The sequence below is a fragment of the Pseudophryne corroboree genome, chromosome 1, assembly GCF_028390025.1.
Source record: "Pseudophryne corroboree isolate aPseCor3 chromosome 1, aPseCor3.hap2, whole genome shotgun sequence".
Classification (NCBI taxonomy): domain Eukaryota; kingdom Metazoa; phylum Chordata; class Amphibia; order Anura; family Myobatrachidae; genus Pseudophryne; species Pseudophryne corroboree.
The window spans coordinates 1,075,642,109-1,075,669,852 of NC_086444.1; the positions used below are offsets into that span (position 1 = coordinate 1,075,642,109).

General features: G+C 44.6%; 1 long non-coding RNA gene across 2 annotated transcripts; it reads left to right on the top strand.

The window, feature by feature from the left end:
* The first annotated feature begins 2,873 nt into the window (after positions 1 to 2,873).
* LOC134926499 (uncharacterized) lies at positions 2,874 to 25,910 on the top strand. 2 transcript variants are annotated; one of them, XR_010177540.1, is made up of 4 exons: positions 2,874 to 2,942; positions 12,792 to 12,844; positions 17,536 to 22,394; positions 25,181 to 25,910. It is a non-coding gene; the product is annotated as an uncharacterized LOC134926499 (long non-coding RNA). The 2 variants fall into 2 exon arrangements; XR_010177542.1 differs by lacking the exon at positions 2,874 to 2,942 and adding an exon at positions 2,950 to 4,433.
* Positions 25,911 to 27,744: the final 1,834 nt, after the last annotated feature.

Sequence of the window (27,744 nt, forward strand, 5' to 3'; positions counted from 1 at the left end):
AAGCCGCCGCCTACTGGGAGTGAATCTTAGCATAGTAAAATTGCGAACGAAAGATTAGCAGAATTGCGAATAGACACTTCTTAGCAGTTTCTGAGTAGCTCCACACTTACTCGGCATCTGCGATCAGTTCAGTCAGTTTCGTTCCTGGTTTGACGTCACAAACACACCCAGCGTTCGCCCAGACACTCCCCCGTTTCTTCAGACACTCCCGCGTTTTTCCCAGAAACGGTAGCGTTTTTTCACACACTTCCATAAAACGGCAAGTTTCCGCCCAGAAACACCCACTTCCTGTCAATCACATTACGATCACCAGAACAAAGAAAAAACCTCGTAATGCCGTGAGTTAAATACCTAACTGCATAGCAAATTTACTTGGCGCAGTCGCACTGCAGACATTGCGCATGCGCATTAGCGACTAATCGTTCCGTTGCGGAAAAAATATAGAGCAAACAACTCGGAATGACCACCATAGTTCACAGAGTGAGGGTTGAAGAGTGATAGATATGTATATTCATAAATTTGCAAAGAAGTATTTGTACTAGTTGTTAGATGTTTTTCTCTCAGTTTTTGTCCAGTTTAAAGTCCAGGCTAGGTGCAAGCTACAGTTATTAAATTGTAATTATCACAATTAGAATTTTCATACTTTGAATTCTTCAAACTGCCTATATTAACCAAGGCTATTCAGTCTTCTATCCCTTAGATGGATATTCACTGATTAAGAACGCACCTTAATACCCAACACCCACTAAAGAGGTGAACAATTAAAACTAAAACAAACAAATGGTGAAAGGGAAAGATTTCATCCAAGATTCACAAAAATTTCAAACACAAATCAGGTTTAAAGCTGCTGACAAAAATTATAGCATATTAGCTAGAGCATGCAGTCATATTATTCAACAGCTGTGCTTATTGAGACAAAAACATTAGAGTATGTTGGGAGCAGGTAGAAGAAGAAGAAGAAGAAGAAGATTACATGAGAGTCTTTGCAAGGGTTACATATACCTGATAAAAAGTCCAGGCTAAGTGTAGGCTAAAGTAATTACATTGTAATCGTCACATTTATAATTTTCACACTTTGAATCCTGCACAGTTATGCAAGCCATGCACATACTCATCCAATCCGCTGATTGGCGATCAAAAACACCAACCTGTTGACATCGAAGATCAGCTATCCATCAGGGAATTGGCAAAAACCAGCATGTTAAAAATCGCCAGCTCTTGGATCCCAATCATTTTGGTTGGTTGGGATATCCCCTATCCCCCGAGCCATGCATCGGGATAACGGGGAATTACTGCAATACTCCGCTCATGAATGCACCCCACTAGATTTAGTAACCACCTGATGCTAAGTGTTAAAAAACGTATTTCTAAGAAAATCATTTTGATTTTTTTATACACTCTGTTAACCTATAATGCGTATACGTGATGTTATTTACCAGTGAGACTTTCATATGGGATAGAGAGGGATCTTTTTTATGCAATTTATAAGTAAACATCTTTCTCTGTCATTATCACCAGATTTATCAAGTGTTGTATCGAGGAGAAATCACTGAATTCTCCAGTGATAACACTTCCTCCTCTCTTTACAAACACCCAATGGCAAACTATGGGGATGGCAAAAACTGGGATTTTATCAAACAATAAAAAACCTAACTTGAGAGGACATAACATATACTTGATGTAGAGATATGGGGTTAGCACAGGGGTGGGGAACCTTTTTTCTGCCAAGGGCCATTTGGACATTTATAAAATCCTTCGGGTGCCATACAAAAATTATCAACTTAAAAATTAGCCTGCCCATTAGATATGCCCCAGTACATATGCCCTCAGTTGTAGTTATGGCCCCCAGTCAGTAGATATGCCCCCAGTAGATATGCCCCCTGTAGATATTCCCCCTGTAAATATGCCCCCTCTAGTTGTGCCCCCAGTAAATGTGCCCCCAGTAGATATGCCCACAGTAGATTTTCCCCCAAGTAGTTATGCCTCAGTACATATGCCCTCAGTCAGAAGTTATGGCCCCAGTCAGTAGATGTGCACCCAGTAGATGTGCCCCCCGTAGATATGCCCCCAGTAGATATGCCCCCCAGTAGATATTCCCCCAGTAGTTATGTCCCCAGTCAGTAGTTATGCCCCCTGTAGATATACCCCTGTAGATATGTCCCCTGTAGTTATGCCCCCATAGTTGTGCCCCCTGTAGTTGTGCCCCCTGTAGATGTGCCCCCTGTAGCTGTGCCCACTGTAGCTGTGCCCCCTGCAGATATTCCCCCAGTCAGTAGTTATAGCCCAGTCAGTAGTTATGCCCCCTGTAGATATGCCCCCTGTAGATATGTACCCTGTAGTTGTGCCCCCAGTAGATGTGCCCCCCAGTAGTTGTACCCCCTGGTAGCACTGCTTACACACACACACAAAAAAACACCCCCACAATACTCACCAGCCCCGCTCCTGCATCCGGACTGTGCTGCCCTCCGTCTGGCCGCCCGCTCCTCAGAACTATGGGAGAGACGTCATGCTTTGGTTATCACGTGCTACCAGAAACAAAGGGAAAACTAAATATGCAGACAATTTAGAGGGAAATGTAAACAACCTGAAAACCTCCTTAATATAAAACCATATATTATTTTTCTGCCTCCATTTGTTCCTGGTTTGCATATAGATTATTTTAAGACACCTAGCATGAGCTTGAAAAGGAGATCTACTGTATCTGCAGATTCAGCTGGACACCAACAGATACTGTAGGAGAGCAGGCAGAGAGCTGCATAAGCCCGAAGCCACATAAGCGCCCTAAATTTTTGGGATTATTTTGTTAGTTTAGGGCAGGGCTTGCTTTAGTGATTGACAGGCGGGGGTCAGGTGGTCTGGTTGGCCTATCAGGCATTTAGGTAGGAGGAGTGTATATTGGTATGTAAGCCTGGCAGCCATCTTCCTCTTTCCATTTGGATGCAGTAAGGATACCAGTTCATTAATTCCTGCTTTTGTCAGTTCTGTTTCGTTTTCCTCACTGCTACTTTTCTCCTTGTTTCTGTGCCCTCGCTGGTTGTGCCCCGTCAGCATCTCCCCCTGCAGGATGCCCCGCCCATGTAGATCAGTGCCCGCCGCCTCGCCGAGGCCGCACACCCTCTCACTGTGGCTGGTTACTGCCGGCCGCATGTGCGGGTGGTCTCCCCCCTGCTGCGCCGTCCGCCTGAGAGCTTTTACTGCTCTCCTCGAGCGGCTGTGGCTCCCCTGCGGCCGCAGTGCCCGGCGGCCGGTGCGGCAGTAGAGCCGAGCGCGCCGGTGCCGGAGCTCTGTCCTCCCTGCCTCTCCCCATGGTGGTGACCGCATCAGGTGACCTAGTTGGCGGGTCCCGCGGTGCCGCTGCATGCCGCGTCCAGCCAGTGCTCTCCCCAGCCAGCTCCCCTGCGGGTGCCTGGCTCCTGGAGGTCATCCCTTCTCTCTCCGTGGTTGCAGGTGCAGTGAGGGGGCGGAGCCTGGGCTTACCATTACCTCTGATGGCGTTGCCAGTACCCTGCTTCCCTCCGCTGTGCATCCGGTTTCCGCCACGCATATGCCATTGCAGACGCCGGCAATTGGTGCGGACGGTCAGGCATTTGGGATCCATCCGGGTGCGCTCCCGGTGTCACAGATCCTGCTGCCACCAGCCGGCGGCCAATGGCAGAGAGCGGATGTGCCACCTGCTGGACAGCTCGGTATAATGCAGGTGGTGTCCGCTCACAGTGCCCTGTCCGCTTCATTTGCGGTACCGGGCGACGCGACGCGAGCGGCTCCCTCGGGTTCCTGCCAGCTCCTGCTGTGTCGATGGCCTGGTCAGGGGCACTACAATTTCCCATCATGACCTCAGCGGTGTCGCCTAGTTTACACAGTGTGCGGGCCCCTCTTCTTCCCCTTATTTGCCGGCAATGTTTATGCACGCGCATGGCTCTGTAACATCGTGGCCCGTCCCTGCGGGCCCGGGGTTGGCCCCCTTTTCAGGGTCTTACGCCGGGGGAATTTTCACACGAGGCCCTCCCGCAGACACCATATTGGTCGGCGCCTTTCATGCAGGCTCCGTACGCATGGCACCCGGGTTTCACCGCTCCAGCTCCCTGGCCTCCCTCCTTTGGTATGGCCGTTAGCGCAGCGAATGCGGAGCTGGTGGCCACGCCGATCCCCTTTTCCCAGCTTCCCCTTTCTTTCCCCCCTCCCTTGCCTTCTATCCCGCCTGCCGCCGGGTTTGTCCCCCCCTTCTGGCTCCCCATTACGTGTTGACGTGTCGAGGGAGGTCTCTCCTCCCGGTGGGTCATCCGTGACCATGGCAGTGTCGGGTCCTGTTGCAGTGCAGAGGAGGGCATTGACGCAGCAGAGTGGGCCTTCGGGAACAGGCGAAGCTGGGGGATCTCGGGTCCCTGAAGAGGAGCTGTCTGCGTCCGAAGAGGTGGGAGGTCCTTCTGGAACTGGTGAGATGGTTACTTGTTCTTCTTCTGACAGTTCTTCTTCTGATACTAGGTATTCTGAGTCCCCTAGGCGCCCGCGTAAATCAGCCAGGCTCATTGCGCATCGCAACACAAGAAAGATAGGAAGGGCAAGGGTACTGCGGTCGCGTCGGATCCTCCCCGTTTTACTGAAATGGTACACTGCGCGAACACGGCGGTCACCAGGGGCTTGTGTAAACGGATGAGGGAAAAGATTAAGAAGGGAAAATATGTCGACATGTTCACCTTTACGGATGACATGAGGAAGACTTTCAATAAGGCTGGGAAGGTTGGAGGCATTGGTGAAAATGCTTTTCGCAATTTTCATCAGTGGCTCTGCGGGTTCTTGGTTTTTGCAGCATGCTACGCTGAGACGAGGCCAGCTGAGTATCCCAACACGGTCAAATAACTTTCTCTGGTTCAGGAAATGTACTTAACCTCCAAGGGTTACGCGAGGCGGGACTATGACGAAAAGTTCAGTTGCAACCAGGACGGCAACCCGACCTTACCCTTGGGGTTTAAGGACGTTGAGGTGTGGCTCGAGGTCACGCAGCACAGTAAGCCCCCAGTAGATTCCCAAGCCGGCAAGCCGGTCTCGGGTGTCCGTCCCAGCCCGGCTGCCGTGAATAAAGGAAAGTGTTTTGCCTTCAACGACGGCAAATGTGTCCAAGGGACGAGTTGCCGTTTTCGCCACTCCTGCAAAGTGTGTGGTGGGGGTCACCCGGCAAAAGACTGCACTGTTGCTTTTGGGCTCCGGCCCTCTGACACATCCGATGCACCCGGAAGTGGTAAATAAATCGCTTTCTCCTGTTAACGTTGGGGAATTAGCCAAGTGGTTGGTTTCTTACCCTGATGTCCCCTCTGGTAAATTTTTGTTAGATGGTTTCCGTTACAGTTTTACACTGCCCATTGCAGATCCGGTCATAGTGGTCTCACGACGCAATTTGAGGTCCGCGCGAGATTTCCCGCTAGTGGTCTCCCGTAAGGTTCAGGCTGAAATTAGCTTGGGGTGCATGTGCGGACCTTTCCCGTCCCCTCCGTTGCCGGGGCTCTGTTTTTCTCCCCTTGGTGTAGTCCCTAAGAAGGCCCCGGGTCAATTCCGCCTTATTCAGCATTTGTCACACCCTCATGGCAGTTCGGTCAATGACGCGATCTCGTCTGCGGCATGCAGGGTTCGGTATCAAACCTTTGATGAAGCCCTTCATTTGGTTAAAGCTGAGGGTCCCGGCGCCCTTATGGCCAAATTGGACATTGAGTCCGCTTTCCGCCTGCTTCCTATTCACCACAATTCCCTGCGGTTTCTGGGTTTCTGCTTAAGGGATCATTTTTACATTGATAGGTGCTTGTCAATGGGTTGTTCTGTCTCTTGCGCCTACTTTGAGAAATTCAGCTCTTATTTACACTGGTGTATACAGTCGGCCTCCGGTCACGCGGGCGTCGCCCATTATTAAGACGATTTTATCTTCGTAGGCCCAAAAGATAGTTCAGTTTGCAAGGATGTTCTGGGTCTCGCCCAGCATTTGTTCCATCTTCTTGTGGTGCCCCGTGGCCCCTAATAAGACTGAGGGGCCCACTGATTGTCTCAGTTATTTGGGCATTGAAATTGATTCGGGGGCGGTTGTTGCCAGCTGCCCGCCGATACGGTGCACAAATTGCTGGGTCTCATAGAGGACTGCCTCCGCAGACGTAGTGTTAGACTGAAACAGGTCCAATCGTTGCTTGGGTCTTTTAACTTTGCGTGCAGGATCATCCCCATGGGTCAAGTTTTCTGCTGTAAACTTGAGAAGTCCATGGCGGGTGTTCGTAAGCCTCAACATATAGTGTACCTTTCGCATGAGATTAGGGAAGATTTGCAGGTGTGGTCCACTTTTCTGGTTTCTTTTAACCGTGAAGTGTTATGGCCGTTCGAGCGTTGTTCGAACGTGTCATTCCAACTTTTTACTGATGATGCTGGCAGTTTGGGCTTTGGGGCATTTTTTAGGGGGGAATGGTGCACTGTGTCTTGGCCCCTTTCATGGGTTACATGCGGTTTCACAAAGAACTTGCTTCTTTTAGAACTTTTCCCGTTGGTTGTGGCTGTGGAATTATGGTCCTCCAGATTGTCAGATCGGAGCATTGTTTTCTGCTGCGACAATCTGGGTGTGGTGCATGTGGTTAATAATCAATGCTCTTCCTCTCCTCAGGCTTTGCGGTTGTTGCAATATTTGGTTCTCAAATGCTTTAAACATAATATTCATTTCACTGCCAAGCATGTCCCAGGTATTGACAATAGAATACCGAACTTTCTCGTTTTGATTTCACTAAATTCTGGGAGCTTGTTCCTGATGCTGTATTTTATGGTTTACCGGCTCCACCCTTCCTTTGGAAGCTCATTGACTAAGTTTCGGAGGTGGGAGGCCTTTTTTCCTGCTGGTGGTGTTTGTTTCAGATGGGCTGAGTTCACTTGGGCATCTTTATTAAGCCCTAGTACAGTTCTGCGGTGAGTGGGTCCTATCTATGCGGGTAGGACGGCTGCTCGGGCCGTGGAAGCGCAGTTTCAATCAGCTGGTTTTGTGACCGGGCTGTTTTGAGGCTTCAGTTAGAGTGTTTCAGTTTTAGTTTGTTGCGCTAACCCCAAAACGTGTTTTACCCATCAGTTTTTGAATGGCTAGCATTCAGGAATTGAGGGTGTGAAGTGAATTTTTACATTTTCCTCCGTGGGGGCCGAATTACAATTGGCATTATTTACGGTCCATGGGAGGTTTTTTGAGTTTTCTCCTTCACTTGGGTTATTTATGCTTTCTGTTTCAATTGTATCTCACTGTGTTGACTTATTGGCCATTCTTACATTTTTGGGGCGGAGAGACATCCTATGGCAAGTCAAACGGGTGATTTCTTTGGGAACAGAGTAGTTCGATGGTTCGGAGTTAGGGGGTTGGGTTGGCTTGCTCCAGCTTTTGTTTCGTCATGAACGAAGGTGAGGCCGGCCCGGCTGGATCGTCATTCACCTAGGGGGGAATGATATGGGTCAAGTCAAGGGCATCGACCTCATCCTGAGTGCCAAGGCGGACTTGGTCGCGCTGCGAGCTTCCTGGCCTCAGGTGACAGTGGTTTGGTCGGACATTGTGCCCCGTTTTCGCTGGCGGGGTGCGGTTCATTTTTCTGCCATTGAAAAGGCTCGTAAGAAAGTTAATTCCGCAGTGTCGGTGTATGTTCAGGCAATAGGTGGTTTGATAGTTAGGCATCCGCTTCTGGTCCTTCATAATTCTCAGTTTTATAGGGAAGACGGTGTTCACCTTTCCCCTGCGGGTATTGGTGTGTTTTTGGAGAGTATTTTTCGGTTTTGGCTGGTTAGGTTTGTTAGCTGTTTCATGTTGGATGGCAGTCTGCGGTTTAGGAAACCTTGTTGTGGCGGAAAGTCGCTACCAGCCAGCGGTCAAAGTTTACATGAGTGGTCATTGTGGGGCACCCCCTTTTGGTAACACGGCGAGTGTGTCCTTCCCCTGCGGGTGGACTACGGACGTTCCCGTGCGGTTTTGTCCAAGGCTCTGCTAGAGTAAAGGGGGTGAGTCCTGCACAGTACGGTTTATGTTTTAGGAGGCAGTTGTAAGTTTTTGAGATTGTTTTGTTAGTTTAGGGCAAGGCTAGCTTTAGTGATTGACAGGCGGGGGTCAGTTGGTCTGGTTGGCATATCAGGCATTTAGGTAGGAGGAGAGAATGTAAACTCATCATTCAGGCCAGTTGGCACCATCGTCTGAAGCTTGTATGTCCATTGGCATTCACGTTGTACCAATAGTTTATGTCTATCGCCACCCCTTTTGAGTGGTGGAATGTGGTCCACTGGCATAAATTTAAAGTCCCTCATGGTGTGTCCTTTATTGAAAAAATGCCTTGCTACAGGCGGTGTGCTGGCATCAATACCCATTTGTGATTTTTTTGATGGACGACCGGTGCATGACGATTCTTTCTTTAACCATCCTTATCGTTTTTCCCATGTACAATTTGTTACATGGACACACGATGACAAAGATTGTAAATTTAGACTCACAACTGAGTAGATGATGGATTGGATAATTAGTCTTAGTTACTGGGTGGCAGAATTGACTACTGGTCAGCATATGAGAGCAATTCACACACTTTGTGCATTTAAAAGCTCCTTTGTGCAAGCTCAACCAACCCGTACTTGTAGCCATCGAGGGGCTAATATCTGAATACGTTATTCTTTCTTTTAGATTTCTGCTGCACTTATAGCAAAAAAGAGGTGGCTGCTGACCTTGGTCCTAGTATAGGATCCGTTTGGATAATATGCCAATATTTCAGGACTGCTGCTCTTGTAACCCCTGAAGTAATGGAATAAGTACTCGTAAAAGGTAATCTCTTCTCTATAGAGACAGGTGCATCCTTATTCAAGCGTAAGGCATTTAGAAAAATAGATTCTTTTACCTCCTCCAGCTCATATCCACACTCTAAAAATCTCTGACCCATACTGTCAAGTGCCTCACATAATATCCCACTATCGGAGGTGATCCTCACAACTCTGATGAGCTGCAGAAAAGCATGGATATGAGCCTAGTATGTAACCAGGTATTCGGTGGGCTTACTATCTCTGATTCGTCTCAGTGTCTCTGAAACTCTGCAAGTTGGATCGTCGTCACCTGTGAGCCTGTGTCCGCAGCTACCTCCACTCTGTTAACTTGAATTTTGAGGTGGGGACACTCTCTGACATATTGAGGTCAACACCCTGGCTTTGATGGACCTACTGATGCATCACCTCCCGAGGGTTGGTCCCTCACCTTGGGTTTGGGTCATTTAAAGGATTGTTGGAACATTGTCTCTCAATGTGCCCATTCAGCTTACACCGTCTGCATATAGGTCTTCCTTGGGCATCAAATTGGTCCGTGGGGCGTCGCCCTGATTCAGGTGGCACATCCACCGTTGTCGTCCTTTTCCGCCTTGATCCCAGCGTCATCCCTTGCGTTTAGCTTCAGCCTCTTTCAGCCGTATTTCTTTTAGCTCTTTCATTAACTCGCAGACGACACTGGTGAGTGCCCACACTTGGTCTTGACCAACTTGTAACTGTTGCACAGCAGTTCCTCTTGAGACAAAAGGTTCGGCCGTTGGACTTAGTTGGGAGTCTCCGTGCATTCCACTCTCGAGTGGCCCCGACAGTCCCATACTTGATATCTGTATTTTGATTAAGGCCTAAGATGTCCATCATCGCCTCCTTGAACTCTGAAAAAGCGCAGACAGGGTTCTGATGCCTCCACATCCGCAACTGAGCTCTTGTTGCTTCGCCCCTAGCCCCTTCTATAAGCAAGTTTATCATGGTCTCATAAGCTTCCTCAGTCTATTTTGGATCTCTGGCCTGTATCGCCCGTATCGTTTCTTGTAGCCCCAGTGCGAACTCTCATAAGGACTCATGTGGTTGTTGCTTCCAGGCATACAGATGACCCTTTAACTCTGCAATTGTCTGTAAGTTGAAGATACCAGCCAACTTATTCAAGATGCCGTCAGTTGACTTTCGCACTTCACCAGACCAGGATCTTACTTCCCATAATGCTGCACCTTTTAATTGCCCGATGACAACCTCCACTTTTTGTTCCTCATTAAGGGGGTACAGCCTGAACATAGATCTTAATTTTTCTTTAAATTCTTTAAAAGAACTCGTGCCATCCATTTTAGTATCTCCTGAGTATATGGGAAGCCATGGGGCCCCAAAATAGTAAGGCATTGTGATTGGTGCAGGCTGTGATGTTGCAGCTGGTGGTGACTGGCCGGGTGAAGCAGGTATCCTACTTCTGCCCTTGGTCGATGCAGGCATCTGAGGTTCCTCTGGTTCCAACATCCTGAATTATGTTCGTGGATGCCAAGATTGTAACAGGTAGGTACTATGGAGTGTTGATGCAGTTGCAGGTGTAGATGTTGGTCAATGTACCTGGATCCCTTGCCCGGAGTCACTTCTGGAACCGGATCTCACTACTGGAACCCTAGGCAGAGGACGAGGAACCCTAACCCCAGAGGACCCCCTCAACACAATAGTCACCACACATTAGGACGGTGACAGAAGGATTTATTATACGGCAACAAACTGGTCACCACTAGGGAATTAATCGGTTAAGAGGCAAATACAATTTACGGTATCAGGAAAACAATGCATACACTAAAAACACAATAGTATTGCAAGCAACAATATGGAATTACTCTGAGATGATGTATCATACAGTTTACACTGGCCTTTTACCACCTTTTAACTAACGTAACTCAAACGTCCAGCCAAATGGTAGCCTAACTCCACTGAGACTTGTACTAAGCAGGAGGTCAAACCTCAGTAGCAAGGTGTATACATTTATATTTCAATAGCACAGATATATTATTAGTTGCAGTCTTAGAGTAGCAATAAAAGCTGAATACTATCAGTCAGTACGAATGCTCCATCCAAATAATGCAGTTCAGACACAAAGGGGAGAATGGCATGTACTATTTGATTTGCAAAAAGCAGGTGAATGTGGTAAAAGCAAGAGGGACAGAGTTAGTAATTAATATGTATATCACAAGGCAAAGCACAGTTCTCCTATAGCTATGCCCACATGCAATTAGGGTGTGTAGCAAAGTAACTCAGTTCCTTTTAGAACAGCGGTTAGTGAGCATAGGTGGTAGAGGTAAATCAGTGGCTCCAACAAGAATAAGTCCACTGAAGCAGTACAAGCAGCGATGAATTAGAAGGATACAGTTCCCCTTTATAAACACGCCATCTGTGCTACAGCGCGTCACTGAAATGGATCTCTGTGTAAAGTGTCTCTCTCAATTATTGCTTTATGATAGACTCCTTAACCCCTGTTAGATTAGGTATCCTGTTCTATCTTCAGAATAGAGTCACATCGAGGAGCAGCGGGGTTTAGTGACAATTTAAGTCTCTCTCTCCCTCTAGTATTCTCTGCTCTAGCAAGTCTCTCTCTCTCTCTCTCTCTCTCTCTCTCTCTCTCTCTCTCTGCTGTCCCCGAATAGCTATAGGAATTGCCACTAACTGAGGGCTCTGGGGTCAGTGTGGCTGTGGGACGTACCTGTTGTCAGCAGCCAGCTGGAGCATGGATGCACTCCCCTCAGCGTGCAGCATCAGCAGCTCCATCTCTCTTGAGCGCGTCCCCTCAGCATGGCGCAGACTGGTGGCGGTGCAGTCCCGTCTCCTCTCAGTATGGTGCGGGCTGGTGGCGGTGCTCAGCGGCGACTGGAGGCTCTCCTCAGCGGTGGCTGGTGGCTCTCCTCAGCGGTGGCTCTCCTTAGCGGCGGCTGGTGGCTCTCCACAGCATTTCTCCTCAGCATCACCTCAGCGCAGCATCACTCTCCATGCTGTTACCTAAGATCACCACTCCTCACAGCATCTCTCTCCCTGTCACCTCAGGAGACTCCTCAGCAATCACTTCAGGAGGTAACCCTGCCTCCTACTCTTCCCGCTCTGCGCCACCCAATCAGCAGCTTCGATTCCTCCTGCTCTGCAGGTCTGCACCTTAATCCTAGCGCCCCACAAGTTGCTGTCCTTTGGTTGCTGGTGTAGCCTAGCAACCTAAGGTAGGGGAAGCTGTTAACCCTTTCAGCTGCACTGTGCCTGTTAGCGAGAAATGAGGGTTCCTTTTAGGGATAATTTAGGTGTCTCACCCAGGTTGTCTCCAGTATATGAGTGATGGTACCTATATAGCCACATATATCCCCATAAATCCAAGTTAATAGGATATCCATGTCAGAGTGTCACATATATATATATATATATATATATATATATAAAACCTCCAATAGTATGGCACTCAGCGGACTTCTTAATCACATATCACAAACGCCAGCTAGTTCAGCAACATTTTGGGTTTCATTTACCCTTTGTCAAGCAGCACATATGTGAGGTTATGTGAAGGCAGTGTAAAGAGCACCACGGATGCTGATAAAGGAGAGGGAGTGCTAGCCAATCGATTTGTGTATATATATATATATATATATATATATATATATATACAAAAACAGCAGATACAGCGCTGGTTATTTAACATGGAGCACGGCGGCAGGCGGTGCCCCCCTCATCCAATGCACATGGCAAGCTCCATCCTGGCCAAGTGGTAGATACCCCCTTGGGCCATGGTCACACTTTGTTCAAATTGACCATGCCCTGACCATGCCCCCCTCAGCCAGCGCCCTCAGGGTCATGTCCATACTTCCTTCTGATTGACCATGCCCCCTTGGCACCAGGGTCTGTGGATGCTCTCTATGGCTCTGGTTACTAACCATACTGTGAGTGCAAGCACTATCCTTCCCTTCTATTATTTTTATTTTCTATTTTGTTTTCTGTTTTATTACTATCTATTTTATTACTGTCCACAGAGAGATGGCAGCTGATCTCAAGCAACAAGACAAAGTGGCACTGATTGACTTATGTAAGCAATGAAATAATATAGCATGTATGGATTAATCTAAGGAAAGACTGATCGATGAGCTAGTGGAAAATGATGCAGCGCATAAAAGTAATGTGGTGCCAGTACAGAATCAGAGTTCACCTCCAGAGGACATGGACCTAATATTGGACTACTAGTAGCTCAAATACGAACTTTTACAATAGAGTCCAAATTAATGTCCAAGTCAGGTTTGATAGCTGTGCCATCTGTACCATCTGTACCTGGAATTTCCAAAGAATCTCACTGTACTTGGTGCTCTGTCAGTTCTCTGTTTTGGAACTGAAGGATAAGGTGTAAGTTTGCAGCAGCATCCATAGGCCCCAAGCCAAGTCTGAGGCGTGACTTATCTCTTGACTAGTCATACCAAAAGGGCGGCTGTCTACTATTCCGGACCCCAGACGTATGTCCTGGCAATATCCCTGGTCCAGCCTGCATTGTAAACGGGGATCTAGTCGCTGTGATGCGACTTGAAACCTGTGTTCAGTGTCCCAGGCTGGACCCGCAATTTTGGTGTAAAAGGGGTATTAGCAGTGAAGGTGATCCAGGAATCTCAGAGGAAACTCACTTATAATCCTCATTCCCAAGACAGTCTCTACTACTCATTCTTGTGTGGATTTTGTGAGGGGAAGCAGTGGTCTACATGCTCTGGCCTGGTGGGAAATAAGAATTAAATAGATAACATGACACATGTGAGAGGTCTTTTTACGGTACCTTACTAATTGAATCACCTTTATTAGCTTCTGGCTAAAAGACTGTCCCTATTGGGCTTATTAGCTTCTGGCTAAAAGACTGTCCCAGTATCTGTACGCCTGTGGTAGGGAAAACAGATTGTGATCCACTGAGGCAGATACGATGCAGATGAATAAACATTCTCTGGTTGCTCAAGTTTTTACACGGCAAGAAATCCAGTTATCTCTTGAAGAACTGAAGCAAGGATTTATTATTACATATATCTTATTTTATGGTTGATGTTCCTCTTTAAGTGTATACTGTATATACATGGCTCCTTGATAAAAAAAAAAAAAGGAATGACATAGAATACTGCATTAAAAAATAAATGGATGACAAAAGAAATGTTCTTTCAGTAGTTCTTTCAAGTTTTTATATTCCTTTACAATATAGCACTTCATAGAACCCTGCTGTTTCTAGGACTAAATGGTATTACTGTAGCTGAAGCTTTCTCATTAGCAGATTCCTTACTGCTGAGATTTACTGCTGTTTCGTCAATGCAACAAAACATCACCACAATCAGTATTCCTAATGTGGGAGCAGAAAGAAAAATATAATATAGGAGAGCTTCACACAGCCATTTGGATTTCACACTGTGTTATGTTTATAGTGATAATATAGTTATATATTAATAGTGGCTAGATAAATAGACAGACAGGAGTTAAAAGGTGAATAAGCAGCCTTTTTTCCATGATCGTGGCCGCAAAAACACATAGGTCTGCAACTTTTTGTGGATCCTACAGTATGTATTTTCGCACAAGAATCAAAAAATTTCAGACAGAAAAATAGGGGCTAATTAAATAGCCCCCCCAAAAATAGGCAATAAAAAAGTGTCAGCAATCTGAGTAGTGTCGGGATTCCAGCATTGGTATTTTGGCTGCCGGGATCCCAAATGCCTTGATCCTACCACTGCATTCCCTCATTGGGCCCGCCCTTCATGTTCCAGTCTGACCCTTCATGCACAGTAGCATTGCGGAGGCACAAAAGTGATGTGACCACTAATGCGATCACTTAATTTCTTACAAAAATGCAAGGATGAGCACATTTTGGAGTCCCCGCCCTGCATGTGATTTTTGATATATTAATGCCCATGTTAAGTTTCTACCTGCTGTGAAGGCTTTGGGGGTGTCAGGGAGATAGTTGGTAACAGAGGAGACAATGGTTGACAGGGAGGAGGTGGTGGGTGATGGAGGAGGCGGTGGGTGGATGAGGGTGATGGGGAGGCAGGGGGTGGCAGAGAGAGGTAGTGAAAAACTAGGGAGATAGTGAATGACGGAGAGGCAGTGGGTGGCATGGAGAGGTAGAGGGTGGCAGTGGATGAGAGAGGTTGGGGCAATGGCTGGCAGGAAGATGCAGAAGAAGGCAGGGAGAGTCAGAGGGTGACTAGGGAGAGGCAGAGACGTGCGGTGAGCTAAATAGCTCAGGAGGCACTGGCTAACCCCAGAGCCAGAATTTCATGCAATATATGAGCCGAAGGGTACATCTGGGCATTATACACAGGTGCAGCAGTATAAACTCCTAGAAATTTGGTGAGGTTTGATCAGAGATGTGCTGAAAAGATTAGCAGGTGAGGCACTGCCTCACCTGCCATAGACTTTCTACTCCAGAGTTTGGGCTATAAAAATTATTAGAATAATGTAAAAAAGATATTTCAAACAAATTATTAGTATTTTTCATATACTTTATTCAGACAAAATTCTGTTCTAAACGTAAGTATGACAGGAAAGGCTCTGCCTCACCTACCTCACCCCACCGCACGTCACTGGGGAGAGGCAGTGGTAACAGGAGGAGGCAGATGGTGACGGGGTGGAAAAGGGGGACGGGAATGGCAGAGGGAGGCAGAAGGTTACTAGGGAGAGGCAGATGGTGACAGATGGTGGAAGAACGGCAACAGGGGTGATGGCATAGGGTGACTTAGGAAGAGGCATAGGATGGCGAGGAGGCAGAGGGTGGCAAGGGGAGGCAGTGGGTGATGAGTCTGGCAGAGTGTGACGGGGATGACAGGGAGATGCAAATGATGGCAGTGGGATAGAGGCTGAAGCAGTGGCTGGCAGAGAGAGGCAGAGGGTGACTATGGAGAGTCAGTGGTTGATGAGGATGGCAGTGGAGTACAGGGGAGAGGCAGAGGGTGATAGGGGATGGCGGAGGGTGACAGGGTAAAGGCATAGGTTAGCATGGGGATGGCAGAGGGTACTGGAGGATGGCAGGGGTTGCCTGGGGATGGAAGAATGAGGCAGTGGGGAGCAGAGTATGACTAGGGAGAGGCAGAGAGTGTTTAAGTGTTTAATTAATAAGTCTTCCCCTGTCCCCCCCCCACACACACACACACACACACACACACACACACACACACACTAGGGTGGAGGCAGAGCTGTCTGATGACTCCTCTAAGCCAGTGATCTCTAAGCCAGTGATCCAAAGAGTCTGAAGTAACAGACAATTCATCTGATTTTTCAGACTCCTTGGATCACTGGCTGAGAGATTAGAGGAGTCATCAGCCTGATCAGTTACATGGAGTGGCGACCCCATGCTGAGATGGATACAATAATGATGTACTTCTTTGTGGCTAAACACCATAAGAATTTAGTTGTGTCTCTTAGCCAATCACAGCATCTTTTCCCATGCTCTGACTGATCAGAGCAAAGCCAACCTGTTTGGTTAGAATGACTGGCTTTTTGGAGATACAGTACTAATTAGTTTTAGGTAAATGAAATCAGATGTTGTGCACTGAAGGATGTTGACTTTTGGTTATCTTTTGTGGACTATTATGGTAAGTCATCATGACCTGACTTACTTCATGGGAGTAGTGGACTGGATCCGCGTGGGTTGTCTAAACTCCTTCAAATTTAAGAAACATGAAAAGGAAATATCTGTAATACTACTAAAACTAATCTGTAGATCTGTCAGAAAGGATGGGCAGTGTAATCACTGATTGCTTAACGCGTTTCAGTGTGATTATGCTTCTGAAGAAAGTGTACAATTACACTTAAGCACATTAAGCAATTAACACTACACTTCTGGTTTCACTAGCATGAGACTGAATCCTGCTATAGTCTAATAGACATTTGGGAATGTATGTTTTCATCATATCCCATTTCTGGATCCCAACGGAGCATCAACATCTGTCAACGTTGACACAAGCATGGACATAATAGAGACATCAGATCACAGTCTGATCAGATCCCTTACCTCTGAGTCATTTACGGCACAGCCGGTACATATAAGAACCACATTCCAACCTCTCCATTATATAGAGGGATGAGGTTGCTTGACTGACTTGTTTGTATAAAGGCCACATTTTTTATAAGGAATTTCTGAAATACACTAGAATAACTCTATCATTCATTTAAAAACCATCTAAGCATTTGAATCCACTTCTTAATTGGTGGCTGACACTTTTAGTAACAGACTTACTGATGGCAGACTTTCATTGTCATTCACATAAAAAGTCTTAAATTTAGTTGTACACTGAATCTTGGCTTGTTACTAAGACATGCTGTATATAAATATTGCTGTACCATGTGTATATCTTATTTACATTTAAAGTTATTAAAACAAAATGGATTTAAGCATTCTGAGACTGAAACCAGGGCATTAGAGTGCAACCATTTGTCCTACTGTTTTATCCTTGAAATCGGTAGTCTCTCAGAAATTCCATGAGAATAATAATTATTTGTCTAAATAAACACTTTTACCTTTGAAATGAATGGATGCTGACTGATATCCTCCTGTTCATCGTGTTACGCTCCATATGCAGGCTGCAGTATTCAAAACAGCTTCAGATACTAAACAAATATATTCAAAAAGTAAAATCTCATTGTCACTTACTTTAAGTCCTACTAAGATTACTATTCCGATTCAGTGCAGTGGTGACAAGTGATTGTGAGATTTCTGCATTACTCTGTTTCTTAGTATTTACATTATTATTTCATCTCATTATTCAGGAACAGCTGGAAGTTTAGCTAAAGCATGAGATCCATCAACACTACAGTGGTGCCTGTATGATTTATCCGGAGCAGACTTCTGCATTGAAAGCCTCATTACTGCACGCTAAATGAAATAAATGGCTTTTAAATATTTTAACAAAATGTTGACCGTAATACTAGCATGTGGCCATTAGATATGCTGTCTCAGCTAGTAATAATCCTCACCCACATGTGGTCCCTATTGATTAACATAGCCGGTGTGACATTTGCCTCTGTGTGCTCAATAAACAGCCTGTAATATGTCATAATTCACAGCTTAAAAGAAAAGAAAGCTGACAGTGAAATCCAGGAGCGTTATACTCCATGTAAAAAAATAAATATTAATTGCATAATTTATGCCATTTTCTCAAGTGCCACACTGAATACAGTGCCAGATTCTTGCATCTTCATCACAGCAGGTGTACATGGTTGAAGAGGGTATCTAATTTGTGTGATATTGGGTTGCCTCTGAGGCTGAATAAGAGGATGCTGTCATCTACAGTATAATGGAGCTATAACCATTAAGGGTCACTTACAAACTTAGAAAAATACATAGACCCTCACTGATTTTTTTTGTTTAACAAACCCCTCAAAGGTGCACACACACTGAGGGGTGCCGAGAGGGGCAGGGGAGTGGGTACTAATTATCCCAGCCTGGCATTGTCATAGCGGGCAAGCTATCTGTGGAGGATGAGAAATGTCCCCCTCTGCAGCATACAATGCTACTTGCGCATAGCATTTTTCTGTATTCTTTTCTGGAAGGGTGTGAATATGCCTCCCAGAATTTGTCCAGGCCTGCATTTTGTCTTTGCGATCCTGCACAAACCTGTTTAATTGAACTTCTGTGCAAAAAAGGTGTGCACCTAAATTTGCAGAATGCCAACACTATGGTTAGGCTGCAGGACAGGAGGGTTAGGCCAAAGGCATAGCTACCATAGGTGCAGGGAGTGCAGCTGCTATGGGGCCCAGAGCTGAGAGGGGCCCACGTTCCCTGTCACAGTTACATGTGTTATATTAAAAAAAAAATGTTTACCGTTGGTAGATACATAGGAGCCCTTATAAACTTTTGCCTTGGGGTCTGCATGTATAATGTTACATAAAATGAAGTGGGACATTGTAACATGGCACAATATGAGGCGGAGTCACTATATTGTAGCATAATATGAACTGGAGGCAGGATAGTGTGGCATAACATGAACTTGGGGCACTATGGTGTGACAAAATATGAGCTCGGGACACTATATGTCATAATATGAACTGATGGCACTGTAATATGGCATAATGTGACTAGGCCACTACTATGGTTCATAAAATAAACTAGGGCTGTACTATGGTTCATAAAATAAACTAGGGCTCTAGTATGGTTCATAAAATGAACTAGGGCACTATTATGGGGCATACAATGCACAATTACTGCAGAGAAGTGTCCCTCTAGAAGCACAGGGACAGGGGCCCCTTCATAATGTTGCTGTGGGGCCCACAAAGTTCTGGCTGCGCCCCTGGGTTAGGCACTGAGAGAGTAAGGTTTGGGCTGCGGGTGGGAAAGTTAGGTTAAGGCACTAAGTGGATTAGGGTTGGGCCATTATTTGGGCTCTGCTACCGCTGCGCTCCGCACATGTTACTATTCCCAATCGTAGTCCACGTGGATAGTAAAGTATGAAAAAGTTTTTAAAAAATTAGAAAAAATTGGAAAAACTCATGTCGACCTTTCATGTGGCGACCTCTGCCACATCGACCTAGTGACCATGTTGACCTAATGCATGTCCACCCATAGTGGTTGACCCAATGAGTGTCGACCTAAGTGTTGTTGACCTAAAGACAGGATGCCGTTTTCTACAGGAGAGCCATTGGTGAGGTATACTACAGTATACTGTGACAAACCTCGGATAGTAGTAGAAATGACAGAAAATCCAGTGAAGCCAGAGTATGCAGGATGCTCACTTTAACCTGCTTGTTCCATCACTGATTCTCCTACATCCCTGATGAAAGTTCTGCTTCAGAGGATTATTTTGATTTAAATGCAAAACACAGGGATATAACCAAGTCATCCAAAGCCTTATCTCCCTTTCAGCTTAAAAAGGACTTTGTGATCTCCTTGTCAACAGCAGATATGTCATAGTGCAAGGTTATTTACAAACATTTCTGGTTCTCTGCAAGAGTACAGCATAGCAAGAGAAACACATACTGTATGTAATCCCAGAAACATAACTTGAACTATCGGAATACAGTATTATTATAAAACAAATAAGCAGTTGATGTGTAAGCTCATAGAACTCGAATCAAATTCACAGGACAGACACCTATGCAGAATGTCAGAGGAGCATAGTAGAGCTTATCCCTGTGCTAACAGCAAGTGGTTTATAGGTTGAACAATCGGTTCCACTATCTAACAATATATTTATTTACTGTAAACAAACATTTTTCTTTTATATTACATGAATAATATTCAGTAACATGTATTGGTCATTATTTATCTGGGATAAGGTCATTAGGTCGACACAGCTTAGGTCGACAGTCATTAGGTCAACATGTACTAGGTCGACAGGTCAAAAGGTCGACATGAGTTTTTCACATTTGTAAATTTTTTGGGACTTTTTCATACTTAATAATCCACGTGGACTACAATTGGATCGGTAACCTGTGCCGAGCGAAGCGAGGCACCTTGCCCGAAGCATGGCGAGTGAAGCGAGCCATGCGAGGGGACACGGTGCAGTAATTGGGGTTTCCCGTCACTTTATGAATTAAACGATGCCAAAAACAGTAAAAAAAAACATGTCGACCTTTTGACCCGTCAACCTAGTACATGTCAACCTAATGACCATGTCGACCTATTGTCCCTGTCGACCTAATGACTGTCGACCTAAGTTGTGTCTATCCAACGACCCATACCCATTTATCTAATAATAATGGAGAGAATGCTATGTACAGTAGTAGTACCACTAATACAAGAAAAAAATAACCTACTATATAAAGATAAACTTCAGTAATAATATTCTTGTATCACTTCATAGCACTCTTATAGTACTAAGAAACTTTTTCACACCATCCCGGAACTTGGAAGGATTAATTATTTCAGCTGTACTGATCCAGGAAATAATTGGTACTACAACTGAATTAGGCCACAGTGCCCTGCAGTCCCCAGGAACCACCAAAGACCATTCCCTGTCAGATTGCCACAATTGTGTGCACATCAGCACAACTGAAATGCAATATTACTGGGTAGGTTGAGCAGCAGCAGCTAAGAGCAGCTAGGAGAGAGCAGCCCAGACTGACAACTGCCCTTGAGCAGTTCTGATTTCGGGAATCTCTCCTGCACAGGTCCTGTGTTGCTAATCCGATCCATGCCTACCAGGAGCTTTAATCATGCTGCAGTGTTCTATGGAGGAAGGGTCAGAGTGCTGCTTATGTTACTGTTCAATAAAATTGTAAGTCTGTACGGTTCCTCAGTGACATCTATGGGAGTCATCGGTGCTCTCCAAAGAGTTCCTCCCCACACGGAGCAGCAATGGTGGGAGCTGCAGTGAATAACAGATTTTTACACTGGGTACTGTAACATGTTGTATTCTGTAGGGGTTTGTAGCTTGGGTCACACATGTCAAGGGGATAGTAGTGGGGGAGCATATGTTTCAAGGGAAGAATAGTAGGAAGTGCTAAACATTAACTTTAATTATATTAATAATTGCGCATACTGCACATTGTAGCCAGAATTTTTATTTGTCAGCACCAAAGAACTTGGCATACCTAACAATATTCCTAACTGGAAAATCACACCAACCAAGCCACATCCTTATCCATCCACATCATGTACATTTCATGTCAGGTAACTGAACCCCAGGACTGTTGCTCACAAATCGGTAAGTGTTAATCAGATCCTATCAGATATAAGGTAATGCTCTTGCCTAGGTTGCATTGCTGCCTGTTTTGTCTATTTGTAAAGTCAGCTATATAAATCCTATCCAACCATCAGATTATACCATAGCTAAAGGGGACTGATCACTACACTCATTTACAAAAGATAAGATATTGTTGTCAAACATAACTTTGCAGAAATTTTGCACCGCATGTTGGATTACAAAACATAGTTGGCTGCTTCCAAACTCCACATTTAATCCATTAGTTAGTTACTGATGTGTACTGTAACTTATATCTAGTCTTGTTTTAACTGTTTATGAAAAGAACTTGCAACATCTTTTTTCAGTTTTTTAAGGGGTCTATACAAAGACCAAAGATTAGATGGCAGGTCCACTTACAGAAACATAATGGTGTATTTCTCTTCACCGATGTTATGGCATGAGAAAGGCATAATTGTAATTAGCACTGCAAATGCACAGAAGAAAGTCTGCAGAGAGGGGAGGAGAGGAGGGTACAACGCATGGGGGAGGCATAGACTCCCATAATGGCTATGCCATAATTTTTGAATGAGGTGAGCACTATAAATCATCCAAGATGGTCCAGGTTCTCCTTTGTGGAAGATCAATAATCTCTGGGGTACACACTGTACATAAGGAAGTCACAAGGAAAAATCACCACCAGATAACAAATGGAGAGACACAGTAGTACTGTTAGTACTTTGGAAACTTTGAAATACTATTTAAGACAAAAGAGTTACATTTGGTTTAACAAAAAAAAATTACTAGTTATAAAGGCAACCTGAAAGAAATAAAAATAAGTTACAAAGGTCATTGTATAGTAAATTCTCGTACTCGTAATAATAACTTGTTTTTTTTCTCCTGGGTAGCTCCTCAGACAACACCTTCTGTTTGAAATAATTCAAAGAGCTATAAAAGACATTTCACCATATATGAAAAGTTCAAGAAAAAAAACAACAAGTAACTGAGGTATTGAAAGCTTAGTTTCTTATGCTATATGTATTTTTTTTAACCTTAGTATGTTTTTATTCAGACTTTGATGTTTGTATGAGTTACTATTAGGGTTGCCATCTCATCCCTTTAATCCTGGACACTTATTAAGTACACAGGTTCTGTGGTTGATTAAAACCAGGTGAAATGGAGTCTTGAAGTCAGCCAGCCACAGAACCTCTGTAATTAATATGTGTCCAGAAATAAAGGGATGAGGTGGCAACCCTATTTACTATACTAGTATGATAAAAGCAATTGCACGAAAGACCCAGTAAATGTGCTTCTCCCTTGGATCATGATGCTATGCTGAAATTAATATTCCAGTTGTGGTCTTCAGCCAGCCCATTTAGTAACACAACTACATACTTGCTGCCATTTTTGTGTTTGTTGCAGACCACTATTGTTATAAATATGTGCATGCAGTAGTTGTGCTTGTGAATATTGCAATTATCCTTGAATCGGTTAGTTGAATTGAGAAGATTGCCTTTGTATTTAATGCCCACAATGGTCAAACCTTATAATGGATACCATATTGTCTTTTTACTACTTTTTATAATATTGTTTAAGACTTTTTAAAATCATATAAATACAACAAAAACAAAATAATAACCAACAGTATACAATACGCAATCCCAATCAATAGGTTAAAAGAAGGAAAAAAAGAAACAGTTATATTAAAGGGCAGAAGAAACAGGATTCTGAATAAACACTTAAATTAGTTGGTTTGACAGTAGGCCATTTAAGGGACATGTGTAAGAGGGAAATTTGTTGAAGACTCAGTTAAACTTGATTGAATGTTTTGTCCTCAGTCATTTCACCTAAAGTGTCTGCATTCCCAATGTGGTGCTCTCCCTTGTGTATATCTGTCTCTCCCTTATGTTCATCTATTAGTCTTCCTTTATGTCTCCTTTCACTCCTTTATTCTTCCTTGTTTAAAGTATGCTTACTATTGTCTTGAACCCCATGACCCTTAATTTTGTTGAAATATGTGTGTGTGATGGTAATGGCTAGAGTAACAGTATACACCAGCAGATCCCTCAAAGTCACAAAATGGTGCAGTGCTGAAACAGTGGAGTGGTTTATTTAGCAGCAATGTGGATGTATAGCCGTACTCAAAGTTATGTCCATAACATACTCTTACCATTGTGCGTAGCATACAGACCATCAGCTAGTGAATGTGTATGTAAGTAGCGGTGCAGGATGCAAGCGGTCATTTGAGGGGTGGAATGCATATATCACAGGGTCTTACTGAGCTAAAAACAACAAATCCATGTCCTACTGCGATGTTCTTTCATAGTGCCAAATTTTACAACATCATGGAGACTACGCAGTAGCACTCTCCAGCTTTTAACAAATTTCCTATGCTTTCCATGCCCACTTGCCTCTTGTCTTCCCCTCCTGATCTCCCTGTTGCATTGTCTGCTCACTATCATCTTATTGCTGACCTACATTGTTTTCTTCATGTTTCTTCTGCATAATATCCTTTCTCTTGGTCAATATCTCTTCTCCTATTCTCATCCAGAGACAGATTAAGGGATCTCTCTACTAAGCCTTGAATGGAGATAAAGTGGCCAGAGATAAAGTACCAGCCAATCAGTATCTAACTGCCATGTCACAGGCTGGGTTTGAAAAACGACAGAAGCTGATTGGCTGGCACTTTATCTCTGTCCACTTTATCTCCATCCAAGGCTTAGTAAATAGACCCCTAAGACTCCATAGGTCCGTAAACAAGATACTGGTTTGCACCCCTTACCACCCCTACTCAAACCTATTTCATCATTAAAAGAGCATTTCACCTTTTGATAAATAAGCTTTCATAAAGAAGGAGGAATTTAAAGTCAGGGTCTCAAAATCGGGTGTAGTACTGCTGACCGGCGGTCAGGAGACCGCCGGTCAGCTTACCGACGCTGGGATCCCGGCAGCATACCGATGCCGGGATCCCGGCGGGGAGGGGCGAGTGCAGCAAGCCCCTTGCGGGCTCGGTGGCGACCTGCGGTCGCCACGCGTTCTATTCCCACTCTATGGGTGTCGTGGACACCCACGAGTGGAAATAGTCCCTGTTGGTCGGCATGCCGACCATCGGGATAGTAACCCGTCGGGCTGGTGGATGAGGTCATGTGACTGTCGGTCAGCTGACCGGCGGTCACATGAATACCACCCCTCAAAATCTATTGGCGTGTTTACTAAAGGTGTTTTGAGATTGACAACTAAAACTAATGTAGGAAGGGAAGTTTTAAAGAGGGCAGAAGAGGAAGAAGTGAAGACAGGAGAAAGTGAAGGGCAAAAAGAAAAAGTGGTTAGGTAGATGTATAGGGGACAAAACTAGGTGAGTGCAAATAGTAGAGAAATGTGGGGGGATATATATGATAAGGGTGGTTAACGGACACACAAAGTGGAGACACACAGCTAACTAATATCACTGGTACATAATCAGTACAAAATGATGTGGTTTAGGTTCACTGTGCTTGTTTCCTGGTGTGATATGCTGGCAGAATGCCAAGGAAGTAAACAAATAGTGGTTAGATTTAGACATGGTCAAACCCAGAAAGTCACTAGTACAATACGTATAAGCATGGGTTAAAGTGGGGGAGAATGAGGTGGAACTGAGTTCCACCACTTGTAATGTTAAGGGGAACTAGTTCCACCTCCTTCATTGCCCTGCACAGTAACTCCAACAGAAAAGACTGCCCAATCACCTACATCAATTGAGTATGCAGGCAGCGCTAATGTTACTGATGAGCTGCAGCCTCCTTCCCTTTCCTCAGGTCCTGGTGGCTGCATGGTCCTCCTCTATCTACAGCCCACCCCTCCTGGTAGTCACACACGTTGTGTCTGTTGGACAGCATTCATCCCCATCTCAGGTACCAGTGGTTTCCTTTTCCACCACGGCGTATGTGATGTCAAGCTATCATCGCTGCTGAAGTGAAGAAAAGCCATGAAGAGGAGGAGACTCTGTGCATATTGAAGATAAGATGAGAGGGGTCTGGAGGGAAAAGAAAGGTGGGGAAGCTGCTGGAGGGATATAGGGCATGGAGCTTCTGGGGGGACACAGGTGGTGAGCTGCTCGAGTGGCAGAAACAGATATGTGTATAAGGGGCACTACTGTGGGAATTATGTTGATAAGCGGCACTACTGTGGTCATTATGTGTAAGGGGCACTACTACTGTGGGCATTATGTGTAAGGGGCACTACTGTGTGCATTGTATATAAGGGGCACTACTGTGTGACATAATGTGTCTAAAGGGTATCATTGTGTAGCACAACATAAATAAAGACCACTACTAAATGAAATAACCATAATAAGGAGCACTACTATGTGGTGTAATATGAATCAGGGGCACTACATGCGGTGTAATGTGAATAAGATTGTGCTTCTGTAATTTGAATTGGGGGTACTATTGTGTGAACATGCTATTTCTTTGTGAGATCAATGTCCCTTTATAAAGTATAGGAAGTAGGGCACTAATTTATAGTTTGCAGGGTGGTGCCAAAAAACACTAGCTCTGGCGGTTCCGCTCAATGTGAGGGGGGGGGGGGGGGGGGAGCTGGTTATATGAGTTTCACTACCTGTACAGGACCACTTTAAGTCCTGAGTACAAGTCAGCAGTATGAAGTAAAGTCATAAAATGTTGGGTCAAGAACATGATAATCAGGCTACCGAGCAATATTCAAGTGCTGGAGACAAGGGAAATAAAACTATTCTGGCTGCTTCGAGATCCCAGAGAGAGAGACAGATTTATGATGCTTTGGGACAATAATTAAAAACAATATTTTTTAAATAATTGTTTAAAAGGCTGTGTTGCTTCCATGTATACATCACCTTATTGTTGTGGATATAAAAATATGTATTTTATCTTGGTTAAAGATGTTAATTGATTTTTTGATCATAGAGTCTTAAATTACAATTCATTAAACTGAATAAATCCATGTTTCACATCTTTATATTCGAAATGTACTGTAAGTCAGGGACATGCGGTGAGGTAAATGACTATGGAAGCACTGACTAGTACCAGAGCCAAATTTATACACAATATATGAGCCAAAGGCTACATGTGGGCATTATACACAGGTGCAGTAGTATATACTGATGGAAACTTGGTGAGCTTTGATCAGAGATGTGAGGACAAGGTAGGCAGGGGAGGCACTGACTCATCTGTCATAGACTTTTTACTCCAGAGTTTTGAATACAAAAATGATTAGAATAATACAAAGAAGATATTTATAATATATTCTTTGGATTTTTCATATACTTTATTTAGTCGAAACTCTGGTGCATACTGGAGTATGACAGGAAAGGCTCTGCCTAACCTTATTGCACATCATTGCTGTAAGTATGCGTAAGCTGACAACCTTACCAAAGGTAAGAGTAAATTATGGAAATAAGTCTATTTGATGCAGGGACGTGCGGTGAGCTACGTAGCTCAGGAGGCACTAGCTGGCCCCAGAGCTAGATTTAAACACAATATATGAGTCAATGGGTACATCTGGGCATTATACACAGGTGCAGCAGTATAAACTCCTGGAAATTTGCTGAGTTTTGATCAGAGATGTGCGGAAAGGTTAGCCAGGTGAGGCGCTGCCTCACCTGCCATAGAGTTTTTACTCCAGAGTTTTGGCTCTAAAAATTATTAGAATAATAAAAAGGAGATATTTCTTATATATTCTTTGTATTTATCATATACTTTACACAGTTAAAACTCTGGCACAAATGTTAGTATGACAGGAAAGGCTCTGCCTCACCCCACCGCACATCACTGATTTGATGCAAAGATGTTTAGGCACATATTTTCAACCCAGTCAACATGTTATCTTTAGCAGTGACTGTGTTTATTAAAGAGACTCAATAGCATAAACAGTATTGTTGCTTGGTTGTTTGTAGTGCACTGACATGTAGACTACCACCATGAACCACCACCTCAGCTCAGTAACCAAAAGTTTGTAACTATAAAGTTTGTAACTGTGAGGATCCTCCACAATACGAGTTATGGACAATACGTGAAAATGTGCCATCAACTCTGACACCTGCACCACAGTCATTTGTCTCTGACTGCACTCTGATCCTCTGTTAAAGTTCAAGTCAATGAGAACTAAGAGACCTGTATGCATTATGCAGCTTTTATATGGCTCTTACGAGTTTTGGCTCTAGCTCTTATTTTCTTTGTCTTCTTTTCTTTGTTTCACTATTCTAACCTTTTCCAGGCCATTGACTTACTCTTCACTATCCTTTCAAGAGACCACCAAATAGTATTTTCCTGGGAGCAAAATGCACAGAGTAGTGAGGAAAATAAACACTATGTGCATTCTGTGTTATACCTGAAGTAAGAGACCA